Consider the following 14,347-nt stretch of genomic DNA (forward strand, 5'->3'; position numbering starts at 1 on the left):
GACACTCGACCTGTGCTACAAACAGACTGGACCAATACCCTGGACTTTCCTCTATCATCACCTCATTCCATTGCACTGTTCCTTCTATTATTTGCACTGCAATAAACACCCTTGAACACAACTTGAGTGATAGTGCTTTATTGATGAAAATGTGCACTTATGATAACAGTTACATCTTGTGCAATTGACATGAACTTTGGTATAGTATACAAATGATGAGCTGTAGCTGTCTGTAGTCATGACATCAGTGCACAGTAGATCTGCAAATAGAGAAGGCATAGGTGACAGTCAGTCGAGATGCAAAGGAAGTGACTGCATCCTATTACAGCCACACTGAAAACATAAATAATTAGAGGAATGGTCAGTTCCCTTGTCTCACCTTTCTGTCATTGGAAGTACTGCTGTAATACTGAAGTTCTGTTGTCAACAACCTCATCCTCTGCCTCCTCATCCTCACTGTCCTCAGGGTACACTGCTGCCACCGGGGTATTTCTAATCTCCTCCTCCTGCAGATAAGGCACATGTCGTCTGAGAGCCAGGTTGTGAAACATGCAGCATACTACAACTATCTGGCAGAACTTCTCAGGGGAGTAGACAAGGATCCAACTGTCAGTTGGAGGCATATTAACCTGTCCTTCAGGAGGCCAAAGGTACGTTCTATGATTCGCCTTGTTCGTCCATGTGCATCATTACACCGATTATCAGCCCCTGTCCTGTCATTCCTCACAGGGGTCAGGAGCCACAACAGGTTTGGGTGGCCAGAGTCACCTGCGAGAATTGAGAGACAAAAATTAGCCTTACACAATGGTATGGGGGATGACTTCAGAACCCATAAACCGACATATCTTGGGTGGGGACTCAGGCTCACCTATCAGCCACAGACTGTTCCTCTGTAATCATGCCCTCACATTTGGGATGCTGCTATTCCTCAGGACTGAGGCATTGTGCACCGACCCAGGAGACTTGACAGTGATGTGGGCAAAATACTGGTCTGACAGACACAACATTTGCACATTGAGCGAATGGAAACTTCTGATTCCTGAACACCTGTTCATTGTGGCGGGGGGGGGACAAATGTAATATGTGTGCTGTCAATCGTCCCAAAAATATTTGGTATATGTCCCATTGCATAGAATCCAGCCTTCACAGTGGATAAAATCTTTTACTTGGAGGAAAGCGATGTAGCTGCACATGTGTTTGACCAAGGCAGACAAAACCCTTGCCAGCACTATTGAGAACATTGGCTGTGACATTCCTGCTGCTAAGCCCACTGTCATCTGGAAAGAACCAGTTGCCAGGAAATGGAACACTGATAGAACTTGCACAAGAGGGGGGATCACAGTGGGATGATGGATGGCTGATATCAGATCAGGCTCCAATGGAGTACAAAGCTTTGTGATTGTGGCCCTTTCCAGTCTATAGGTCAGTGTTATAGGCCTCTACTCCAGTGTAGCCAAGTCCACAAGGGGTCTGTTCATGGGCGCTTGCCTCCTCCTCCTATTCCTCTGCAGTGGTAGGTATCTAAGGGACACAAGAGTAAGAAAGGTGTCACAAACTGAACAATGACATGTATGTAATCGGACAACGTGAATGGCAATGTATGTACAATTCACAGCAATGACGCAGTTTCCAATTTCTGATTGTTGTCCACCACCATGAAATGGCGACCGCCTGTCCTGTAAGTCAGACGGAAGTGATGTAACTCTGCCAGCGTTGGTCGTCATGGCTGAAGGCGGTTTTGTACTGCCGTGCTATTCCTCATTGGCTAACATGGGGCGGTGACGGTGTACACTGCCGCATAAGTGACTGCCATTTCCTGACTATAAACTCACTAGTTTCCTGACTTTCCACAGGACAACACCTACACTGCGTGTGCTGCTGTGACCTGTGTCTGGATCCTACCATGGCCCATGTGACCGGGAAAAGGACCCCTGCCTTCAGTTTGGAGGAGTTTGAGTGATTGGTGGATGGGGTCCTACCCCTACATGAACAGTTGTATGGTCCTCCAGACCAACAGGTGAGTACACCATGGGGACGATGCATGCGACAAGGTGTGGGATGCGTCTGGTGGTAATGTACTTGCAGGTTTCTGGGTGGTGTGTGTGCCAATGGAGATGGAAATGTAATTTGTGGGTCATATGTGTGACAGGCTGAATTTTATGGTTAATGGTGTCCTACTGTGTGTAATACCTCTGCAGGTCAGCGCCCATCAGAAGAAGGGATTGTGGCATGCCATTGCCAAGGACGTGCGGATCCTGGAGGTCTATAGCAGGCGGAGCACCCACTGCAGGAAAAGGTGTGAGTACCTGAGACGCTGGGCCCCGAAGACACACGGAGGCCCAGCTGGGGATGTTCTCCTAATGAGGGCGGGGTGCTCATCGGAACCTGGCCCCCCTGATGGCCCGCATACTGGAGGTGGCCTACCCAGAGCTGGATGGGCGCTTGAGAGCAGCACAGCAGCCACAAGGGGTTGAGTACAGTGAGCGTGACAACCATTTTTATTCGCTGCCATGGGATCCCGGTGGTAGGTTTCAGTTAGTGGGTGCCCCTTAATGCCAGCTCAGACATTGCTGCGTAGTCCAGCACAAGGTAAATGGGTGTATAGCAATATCTTGTATTCCAGCTAGGTGGTATTCCAGGTCAGACAGGGCTTAGTGGGTCCCAGGAGGGGTGCAGTTGGCAGTGGTTGGCTCTCATCTTGCTGTGGTACCTAGCCAATGGAATGCCAGTGTGATACATAGTGCCCAAACGTGATTCCTGTGTGTGATGGTAATGTGTATGCCATCTGTGGTGTTGGTGCTGTAATTGACCCAGCGCTCCCTTTCTATCCCCCCATTTTCTTCTGTCATCCTGTCCATGTGTGCATTAGCATCATCTGGAGGAGGAGCAGGGGCACCGGTGACTGAGGGAGCTACATCCCACAGGACCCAGGAGGCAGAGTCCACCGACACCGAGCGGACCAGTAGGACGGAGGGCGAGGGGAGCACTATGGTGGAGACAGGAGGTGACAACACTGCCTCTGATTCCTCCTCTGATGGGAGCTCCCTGGTGGTGGTGGGCACCTCTGGAACCACCCCAGCTACAGGTACAGCCGCCACCCCCTACCAGCACCACCCTCCCAGTAGCCCTTTACCGAGTTGCCCCTGCACACTCACCCAGGAGTGTGGGCATCTCCTTCGCCCCAGGCACAGCAGACCCTGCCCCACTGTGCCCTGCTGCCCTCAATGAGGAGGCTATTGACCTCCTGAGATCCATCTCTGTAGGGCAGTCAACCATAGTGAATGCCATCCAGGGGCTGGCATCACAGATGCAGCAATGCAATGCTTTCGTGGAGGGCATCCACAGTGGCTTGGTGGCCCTACAGAGATCATTTCAGGCTCTGGCCTCCTCTGGCAGCCAGTTTCCCTGTTCCTTCCAACCCCCCTCCAACTACCACTTCCCAGTCCCAGTCTCCTCAACCCCAATCCTTCCCATGCACACATACAGACAAGCATGCACACAAAACATCAGACAAGAGTAGCATAGTCAAACACAGGCAGCACACTTCAGGACACAAGCACTCACACAAACAACAGACAGTTCCACACACAACCACATCCACTGCCTCCACTGTCTCCCCCTCCTCCTCCTCCTCTACCCTCAGAGTCACATCCTCACTCACACTTGCATGTACTGCATCAACAGCCACTGCCACATCACACATCATGCAGCACACACACCTCACTTGCAGACACCTTCACAACATCCATCCACACGTCCCATTTGTCCTCTCTCACCCTGTCTGCCATACTCATAAGAGACACAAATGCACACTCTCACACTCCCAGCAGCCATCCACCTCACACATGCACACTGTCCATGCATCTGCACCCAAGTCCACCAAATGTACACCTCCGACAACCACTCCCTCAATCTCCACTCCCATCCCTCCTCCAACATCCCACCCCAAAGAAGTTTTTCCTTGCTCATCTTGACTTCTTCCCTCACCCTCCACCCCCATCCTGTCTGAAAGAGCAGGGTCCCAATGACCCAGCACAGCACCTCAGCCAAACAGTCTGCCACTGCTCCCATCAAATCCTGCCACAAAGGGGCCACTCCGACTGTGAGCACACCTTCACCTCAGAAAGGGAGGACTAGGGAGGTGAAAACCAAGGGACAGGTAATGGGGACAGTGGAGGCAACTCCTAGTCCTGGAGGCAAGAAAGGGAAGGTTCCCACTCCACCACCCAAGAAAGGGAAGGTACCCACTCCACCACCCAAGAAAGGGAAGGTTCCCACTCCACCAGCAAAAAGAGGCAAGATGCCCCCTTCTGCCAGTAGAGGGCAAGGAGCCCTCACCTCCATGAGAGGCAGCCAGGGTAACACCTCCACCAGCAGTGGGCAAGGAGCTCTCACGTCCAGCAGAGGCAGCCAGGGTAACACCTCCACCAGCATAGGGCAAGGAGCCCTCACCTTCAGCAGAGGGCATGTAGGCCACCCACCAGAGACAATTGGGCAAGGACCCCCCTCCAGAACCAGTGGGCATGTTCCCCAATTCAGAGACTGTGCCTTACACTCCCCACCAGGGACAATTGGCCAAGGAGCCCCCTCCAGACCCAGTGGATGCGTTCCCCACTTCAGCAGAGGTGCCCCCCACCCCTTTTCTCTCTGAGGTGCCTGCCCATTTCCAACATGATGCCCGTGCACAGTGGAGTCCGAATACTGTCAGGAGTCAAGTTAGGCCTTGGACTGTGCCCTATGGCCATGTGGGCCTTTTGTACTTTGGGCTGGCCTTTGGCCCTTTCTGAACATTAACGGATGCTTTAGTTTTCTCATGGACAATATGGTTGCTGTTGGCATCAAATAAGAGTGTCACTTAAACCTCAATGTGGTCTTTGTTTTAATTAGACGTGTGTTCTGTGACATTGGTTTAACTCTGCAGCTAGTTGTGTGTATGGTGTGTGTGTGAATGGTGTGTGTGTGAATGGTGTGTGTTGTGAGTGTGTGTGTCACCTCTCCTTTTCCTCCCTCCCTAACTTGAGTGCTAGGCGGCTGTACTCACCGTCGTCCTCTTCATCGGCGTTGGTGATCCAGAAGGACCATGGTGTAGAAAAGAATCGAGAAGACTTGAAGTTTCGGTTCCGTGGCGGTGGCGGTCTCCTCTGTGTCTCTGATGGTGAGTCACACCATCAGGAGATCAGGAAAGATTTGCAGGCCCTCAACACCACCATATGGCCAACATCATGAGGGAATGTTCAGCACACCAGCTGGCCTCTTCCACTAGCCAGTCAACTGAACAGCCCACCACATCTACTGCAGCTAGTGGACAGGAGACCCTGCCACAGGACCCACAGGCCACTAGCACCCCTCCCACTGCAGAAGGTGAACCACCCTGCAAACGTTCCCTGCGACCCAGACAGATGCCAGAGACACTTGCCAAGACCACCGCCAGGAAATGAGACCCTCCTGAATGTCCACCTTATGTTCCACTCTGTCACCTTGTCCACTTGGGAATGCCATTGCTCACCTTCCTATGGCCCCTTGGACACTCGACCTGTGCTACAAACAGACTGGACCAATACCCTGGACTTTCCTCTATCATCACCTCATTCCATTGCACTGTTCCTTCTATTATTTGCACTGCAATAAACACCCTTGAACACAACTTGAGTGATAGTGCTTTATTGATGAAAATGTGCACTTATGATAACAGTTACATCTTGTGCAATTGACATGAACTTTGGTATAGTATACAAATGATGAGCTGTAGCTGTCTGTAGTCATGACATCAGTGCACAGTAGATCTGCAAATAGAGAAGGCATAGGTGACAGTCAGTCGAGATGCAAAGGAAGTGACTGCATCCTATTACAGCCACACTGAAAACATAAATAATTAGAGGAATGGTCAGTTCCCTTGTCTCACCTTTCTGTCATTGGAAGTACTGCTGTAATACTGAAGTTCTGTTGTCAACAACCTCATCCTCTGCCTCCTCATCCTCACTGTCCTCAGGGTACACTGCTGCCACCGGGGTATTTCTAATCTCCTCCTCCTGCAGATAAGGCACATGTCGTCTGAGAGCCAGGTTGTGAAACATGCAGCATACTACAACTATCTGGCAGAACTTCTCAGGGGAGTAGACAAGGATCCAACTGACAGATGGAGGCATATTAACCTGTCCTTCAGGAGGCCAAAGGTACGTTCTATGATTCGCCTTGTTCGTCCATGTGCATCATTACACCGATTATCAGCCCCTGTCCTGTCATTCCTCACAGGGGTCAGGAGCCACAACAGGTTTGGGTGGCCAGAGTCACCTGCGAGAATTGAGAGACAAAAATTAGCCTTACACAATGGTATGGGGGATGACTTCAGAACCCATAAACCGACATATCTTGGGTGGGGACTCAGGCTCACCTATCAGCCACAGACTGTTCCTCTGTAATCATGCCCTCACATTTGGGATGCTGCTATTCCTCAGGACTGAGGCATTGTGCACCGACCCAGGAGACTTGACAGTGATGTGGGCAAAATACTGGTCTGACAGACACAACATTTGCACATTGAGCGAATGGAAACTTCTGATTCCTGAACACCTGTTCATTGTGGCGGGGGGGGGACAAATGTAATATGTGTGCTGTCAATCGTCCCAAAAATATTTGGTATATGTCCCATTGCATAGAATCCAGCCTTCACAGTGGATAAAATCTTTTACTTGGAGGAAAGCGATGTAGCTGCACATGTGTTTGACCAAGGCAGACAAAACCCTTGCCAGCACTATTGAGAACATTGGCTGTGACATTCCTGCTGCTAAGCCCACTGTCATCTGGAAAGAACCAGTTGCCAGGAAATGGAACACTGATAGAACTTGCACAAGAGGGGGGATCACAGTGGGATGATGGATGGCTGATATCAGATCAGGCTCCAATGGAGTACAAAGCTTTGTGATTGTGGCCCTTTCCAGTCTATAGGTCAGTGTTATAGGCCTCTACTCCAGTGTAGCCAAGTCCACAAGGGGTCTGTTCATGGGCGCTTGCCTCCTCCTCCTATTCCTCTGCAGTGGTAGGTATCTAAGGGACACAAGAGTAAGAAAGGTGTCACAAACTGAACAATGACATGTATGTAATCGGACAACGTGAATGGCAATGTATGTACAATTCACAGCAATGACGCAGTTTCCAATTTCTGATTGTTGTCCACCACCATGAAATGGCGACCGCCTGTCCTGTAAGTCAGACGGAAGTGATGTAACTCTGCCGGCGTTGGTCGTCATGGCTGAAGGCGGTTTTGTACTGCCGTGCTATTCCTCATTGGCTAACATGGGGCGGTGACGGTGTACACTGCCGCATAAGTGACTGCCATTTCCTGACTATAAACTCACTAGTTTCCTGACTTTCCACAGGACAACACCTACACTGCGTGTGCTGCTGTGACCTGTGTCTGGATCCTACCATGGCCCATGTGACCGGGAAAAGGACCCCTGCCTTCAGTTTGGAGGAGTTTGAGTGATTGGTGGATGGGGTCCTACCCCTACATGAACAGTTGTATGGTCCTCCAGACCAACAGGTGAGTACACCATGGGGACGATGCATGCGACAAGGTGTGGGATGCGTCTGGTGGTAATGTACTTGCAGGTTTCTGGGTGGTGTGTGTGCCAATGGAGATGGAAATGTAATTTGTGGGTCATATGTGTGACAGGCTGAATTTTATGGTTAATGGTGTCCTACTGTGTGTAATACCTCTGCAGGTCAGCGCCCATCAGAAGAAGGGATTGTGGCATGCCATTGCCAAGGACGTGCGGATCCTGGAGGTCTATAGCAGGCGGAGCACCCACTGCAGGAAAAGGTGTGAGTACCTGAGACGCTGGGCCCCGAAGACCACGGAGGCCCAGCTGGGGATGTTCTCCTAATGAGGGCGGGGTGCTCATCGGAACCTGGCCCCCCTGATGGCCCGCATACTGGAGGTGGCCTACCCAGAGCTGGATGGGCGCTTGAGAGCAGCACAGCAGCCACAAGGGGTTGAGTACAGTGAGCGTGACAACCATTTTTATTCGCTGCCATGGGATCCCGGTGGTAGGTTTCAGTTAGTGGGTGCCCCTTAATGCCAGCTCAGACATTGCTGCGTAGTCCAGCACAAGGTAAATGGGTGTATAGCAATATCTTGTATTCCAGCTAGGTGGTATTCCAGGTCAGACAGGGCTTAGTGGGTCCCAGGAGGGGTGCAGTTGGCAGTGGTTGGCTCTCATCTTGCTGTGGTACCTAGCCAATGGAATGCCAGTGTGATGCATAGTGCCCAAACGTGATTCCTGTGTGTGATGGTAATGTGTATGCCATCTGTGGTGTTGGTGCTGTAATTGACCCAGCGCTCCCTTTCTATCCCCTCATTTTCTTCTGTCATCCTGTCCATGTGTGCATTAGCATCATCTGGAGGAGGAGCAGGGGCACCGGTGACTGAGGGAGCTACATCCCACAGGACCCAGGAGGCAGAGTCCACCGACACCGAGCGGACCAGTAGGACGGAGGGCGAGGGGAGCACTATGGTGGAGACAGGAGGTGACAACACTGCCTCTGATTCCTCCTCTGATGGGAGCTCCCTGGTGGTGGTGGGCACCTCTGGAACCACCCCAGCTACAGGTACAGCCGCCACCCCCTACCAGCACCACCCTCCCAGTAGCCCTTTACCGAGTTGCCCCTGCACACTCACCCAGGAGTGTGGGCATCTCCTTCGCCCCAGGCACAGCAGACCCTGCCCCACTGTGCCCTGCTGCCCTCAATGAGGAGGCTATTGACCTCCTGAGATCCATCTCTGTAGGGCAGTCAACCATAGTGAATGCCATCCAGGGGCTGGCATCACAGATGCAGCAATGCAATGCTTTCGTGGAGGGCATCCACAGTGGCTTGGTGGCCCTACAGAGATCATTTCAGGCTCTGGCCTCCTCTGGCAGCCAGTTTCCCTGTTCCTTCCAACCCCCCTCCAACTACCACTTCCCAGTCCCAGTCTCCTCAACCCCAATCCTTCCCATGCACACATACAGACAAGCATGCACACAAAACATCAGACAAGAGTAGCACAGTCAAACACAGGCAGCACACTTCAGGACACAAGCACTCACACAAACAACAGACAGTTCCACACACAACCACATCCACTGCCTCCACTGTCTCCCCCTCCTCCTCCTCCTCTACCCTCAGAGTCACATCCTCACTCACACTTGCATGTACTGCATCAACAGCCACTGCCACATCACCACATCATGCAGCACACACACCTCACTTGCAGACACCTTCACAACATCCATCCACACGTCCCATTTGTCCTCTCTCACCCTGTCTGCCATACTCATAAGAGACACAAATGCACACTCTCACACTCCCAGCAGCCATCCACCTCACACATGCACACTGTCCATGCATCTGCACCCAAGTCCACCAAATGTACACCTCCGACAACCACTCCCTCAATCTCCACTCCCATCCCTCCTCCAACATCCCACCCCAAAGAAGTTTTTCCTTGCTCATCTTGACTTCTTCCCTCACCCTCCACCCCCATCCTGTCTGAAAGAGCAGGGTCCCAATGACCCAGCACAGCACCTCAGCCAAACAGTCTGCCACTGCTCCCATCAAATCCTGCCACAAAGGGGCCACTCCGACTGTGAGCACACCTTCACCTCAGAAAGGGAGGACTAGGGAGGTGAAAACCAAGGGACAGGAAATGGGGACAGTGGAGGCAACTCCTAGTCCTGGAGGCAAGAAAGGGAAGGTTCCCACTCCACCACCCAAGAAAGGGAAGGTACCCACTCCACCACCCAAGAAAGGGAAGGTTCCCACTCCACCAGCAAAAAGAGGCAAGATGCCCCCTTCTGCCAGTAGAGGGCAAGGAGCCCTCACCTCCATGAGAGGCAGCCAGGGTAACACCTCCACCAGCAGTGGGCAAGGAGCTCTCACGTCCAGCAGAGGCAGCCAGGGTAACACCTCCACCAGCATAGGGCAAGGAGCCCTCACCTTCAGCAGAGGGCATGTAGGCCACCCACCAGAGACAATTGGGCAAGGACCCCCCTCCAGAACCAGTGGGCATGTTCCCCAATTCAGAGACTGTGCCTTACACTCCCCACCAGGGACAATTGGCCAAGGAGCCCCCTCCAGACCCAGTGGATGCGTTCCCCACTTCAGCAGAGGTGCCCCCCACCCCTTTTCTCTCTGAGGTGCCTGCCCATTTCCAACATGATGCCCATGCACAGTGGAGTCCGAATACTGTCAGGAGTCAAGTTAGGCCTTGGACTGTGCCCTATGGCCATGTGGGCCTTTTGTACTTTGGGCTGGCCTTTGGCCCTTTCTGAACATTAACGGATGCTTTAGTTTTCTCATGGACAATATGGTTGCTGTTGGCATCAAATAAGAGTGTCACTTAAACCTCAATGTGGTCTTTGTTTTAATTAGACGTGTGTTCTGTGACATTGGTTTAACTCTGCAGCTAGTTGTGTGTATGGTGTGTGTGTGAATGGTGTGTGTTGTGAGTGTGTGTGTCACCTCTCCTTTTCCTCCCTCCCTAACTTGAGTGCTAGGCGGCTGTACTCACCGTCGTCCTCTTCATCGGCGTTGGTGATCCAGAAGGACCATGGTGTAGAAAAGAATCGAGAAGACTTGAAGTTTCGGTTCCGTGGCGGTGGCGGTCTCCTCTGTGTCTCTGATGGTGAGTCACACCATCAGGAGATCAGGAAAGATTTGCAGGCCCTCAACACCACCATATGGCCAACATCATGAGGGAATGTTCAGCACACCAGCTGGCCTCTTCCACTAGCCAGTCAACTGAACAGCCCACCACATCTACTGCAGCTAGTGGACAGGAGACCCTGCCACAGGACCCACAGGCCACCAGCACCCCTCCCACTGCAGAAGGTGAACCACCCTGCAAACGTTCCCTGCGACCCAGACAGATGCCAGAGACACTTGCCAAGACCACCGCCAGGAAATGAGACCCTCCTGAATGTCCACCTTATGTTCCACTCTGTCACCTTGTCCACTTGGGAATGCCATTGCTCACCTTCCTATGGCCCCTTGGACACTCGACCTGTGCTACAAACAGACTGGACCAATACCCTGGACTTTCCTCTATCATCACCTCATTCCATTGCACTGTTCCTTCTATTATTTGCACTGCAATAAACACCCTTGAACACAACTTGAGTGATAGTGCTTTATTGATGAAAATGTGCACTTATGATAACAGTTACATCTTGTGCAATTGACATGAACTTTGGTATAGTATACAAATGATGAGCTGTAGCTGTCTGTAGTCATGACATCAGTGCACAGTAGATCTGCAAATAGAGAAGGCATAGGTGACAGTCAGTCGAGATGCAAAGGAAGTGACTGCATCCTGTTACAGCCACACTGAAAACATAAATAATTAGAGGAATGGTCAGTTCCCTTGTCTCACCTTTGTGTCATTGGAAGTACTGCTGTAATACTGAAGTTCTGTTGTCAACAACCTCATCCTCTGCCTCCTCATCCTCACTGTCCTCAGGGTACACTTCTGCCACCGGGGTATTTCTAATCTCCTCCTCCTGCAGATAAGGCACATGTCGTCTGAGAGCCAGGTTGTGAAACATGCAGCATACTACAACTATCTGGCAGAACTTCTCAGGGGAGTAGACAAGGATCCAACTGTCAGATGGAGGCATATTAACCTGTCCTTCAGGAGGCCAAAGGTACGTTCTATGATTCGCCTTGTTCGTCCATGTGCATCATTACACCGATTATCAGCCCCTGTCCTGTCATTCCTCACAGGGGTCAGGAGCCACAACAGGTTTGGGTGGCCAGAGTCACCTGCGAGAATTGAGAGACAAAAATTAGCCTTACACAATGGTATGGGGGATGACTTCAGAACCCATAAACTGACATATCTTGGGTGGGGACTCAGGCTCACCTATCAGCCACAGACTGTTCCTCTGTAATCATGCCCTCACATTTGGGATGCTGCTATTCCTCAGGACTGAGGCATTGTGCACCGACCCAGGAGACTTGACAGTGATGTGGGAAACATACTAGTCTGACAGACACAACATTTGCACATTGAGTGAATGGGAACTTCTGATTCCTGAACACCTGTTCATTGTGGCGGGGGGGGGGACAAATGTAATATGTGTGCTGTCAATCGTCCCAATAATATTTGGTATATGTCCCATTGCATAGAATCCAGCCTTCACAGTGGATAAAATCTTTCACTTGGAGGAAAGCGATGTAGCTGCACATGTGTTTGACCAAGGCAGACAAAACCCTTGCCAGCACTATTGAGAACATTGGCTGTGACATTCCTGCTGCTAAGCCCACTGTCATCTGGAAAGAACCAGTTGCCAGGAAATGGAACACTGATAGAACTTGCACAAGAGGGGGGATCACAGTGGGATGATGGATGGCTGATATCAGATCAGGCTCCAATGGAGTACAAAGCTTTGTGATTGTGGCCCTTTCCAGTCTATAGGTCAGTGTTATAGGCCTCTACTCCAGTGTAGCCAAGTCCACAAGGGGTCTGTTCATGGGCGCTTGCCTCCTCCTCCTATTCCTCTGCAGTGGTAGGTATCTAAGGGACACAAGAGTAAGAAAGGTGTCACAAACTGAACAATGACATGTATGTAATCGGACAACGTGAATGGCAATGTATGTACAATTCACAGCAATGACGCAGTTTCCAATTTCTGATTGTTGTCCACCACCATGAAATGGCGACCGCCTGTCCTGTAAGTCAGACGGAAGTGATGTAACTCTGCCGGCGTTGGTCGTCATGGCTGAAGGCGGTTTTGTACTGCCGTGCTATTCCTCATTGGCTAACATGGGGCGGTGACGGTGTACACTGCCGCATAAGTGACTGCCATTTCCTGACTATAAACTCACTAGTTTCCTGACTTTCCACAGGACAACACCTACACTGCGTGTGCTGCTGTGACCTGTGTCTGGATCCTACCATGGCCCATGTGACCGGGAAAAGGACCCCTGCCTTCAGTTTGGAGGAGTTTGAGTGATTGGTGGATGGGGTCCTACCCCTACATGAACAGTTGTATGGTCCTCCAGACCAACAGGTGAGTACACCATGGGGACGATGCATGCGACAAGGTGTGGGATGCGTCTGGTGGTAATGTACTTGCAGGTTTCTGGGTGGTGTGTGTGCCAATGGAGATGGAAATGTAATTTGTGGGTCATATGTGTGACAGGCTGAATTTTATGGTTAATGGTGTCCTACTGTGTGTAATACCTCTGCAGGTCAGCGCCCATCAGAAGAAGGGATTGTGGCATGCCATTGCCAAGGACGTGCGGATCCTGGAGGTCTATAGCAGGCGGAGCACCCACTGCAGGAAAAGGTGTGAGTACCTGAGACGCTGGGCCCCGAAGACCACGGAGGCCCAGCTGGGGATGTTCTCCTAATGAGGGCGGGGTGCTCATCGGAACCTGGCCCCCCTGATGGCCCGCATACTGGAGGTGGCCTACCCAGAGCTGGATGGGCGCTTGAGAGCAGCACAGCAGCCACAAGGGGTTGAGTACAGTGAGCGTGACAACCATTTTTATTCGCTGCCATGGGATCCCGGTGGTAGGTTTCAGTTAGTGGGTGCCCCTTAATGCCAGCTCAGACATTGCTGCGTAGTCCAGCACAAGGTAAATGGGTGTATAGCAATATCTTGTATTCCAGCTAGGTGGTATTCCAGGTCAGACAGGGCTTAGTGGGTCCCAGGAGGGGTGCAGTTGGCAGTGGTTGGCTCTCATCTTGCTGTGGTACCTAGCCAATGGAATGCCAGTGTGATGCATAGTGCCCAAACGTGATTCCTGTGTGTGATGGTAATGTGTATGCCATCTGTGGTGTTGGTGCTGTAATTGACCCAGCGCTCCCTTTCTATCCCCCCATTTTCTTCTGTCATCCTGTCCATGTGTGCATTAGCATCATCTGGAGGAGGAGCAGGGGCACCGGTGACTGAGGGAGCTACATCCCACAGGACCCAGGAGGCAGAGTCCACCGACACCGAGCGGACCAGTAGGACGGAGGGCGAGGGGAGCACTATGGTGGAGACAGGAGGTGACAACACTGCCTCTGATTCCTCCTCTGATGGGAGCTCCCTGGTGGTGGTGGGCACCTCTGGAACCACCCCAGCTACAGGTACAGCCGCCACCCCCTACCAGCACCACCCTCCCAGTAGCCCTTTACCGAGTTGCCCCTGCACACTCACCCAGGAGTGTGGGCATCTCCTTCGCCCCAGGCACAGCAGACCCTGCCCCACTGTGCCCTGCTGCCCTCAATGAGGAGGCTATTGACCTCCTGAGATCCATCTCTGTAGGGCAGTCAACCATAGTGAATGCCATCCAGGGGCTGGCATCACAGATGCAGCAA

This window comes from Pleurodeles waltl, chromosome 5, assembly GCF_031143425.1.
Source record: "Pleurodeles waltl isolate 20211129_DDA chromosome 5, aPleWal1.hap1.20221129, whole genome shotgun sequence".
NCBI classification, from domain to species: Eukaryota; Metazoa; Chordata; class Amphibia; order Caudata; family Salamandridae; genus Pleurodeles; species Pleurodeles waltl.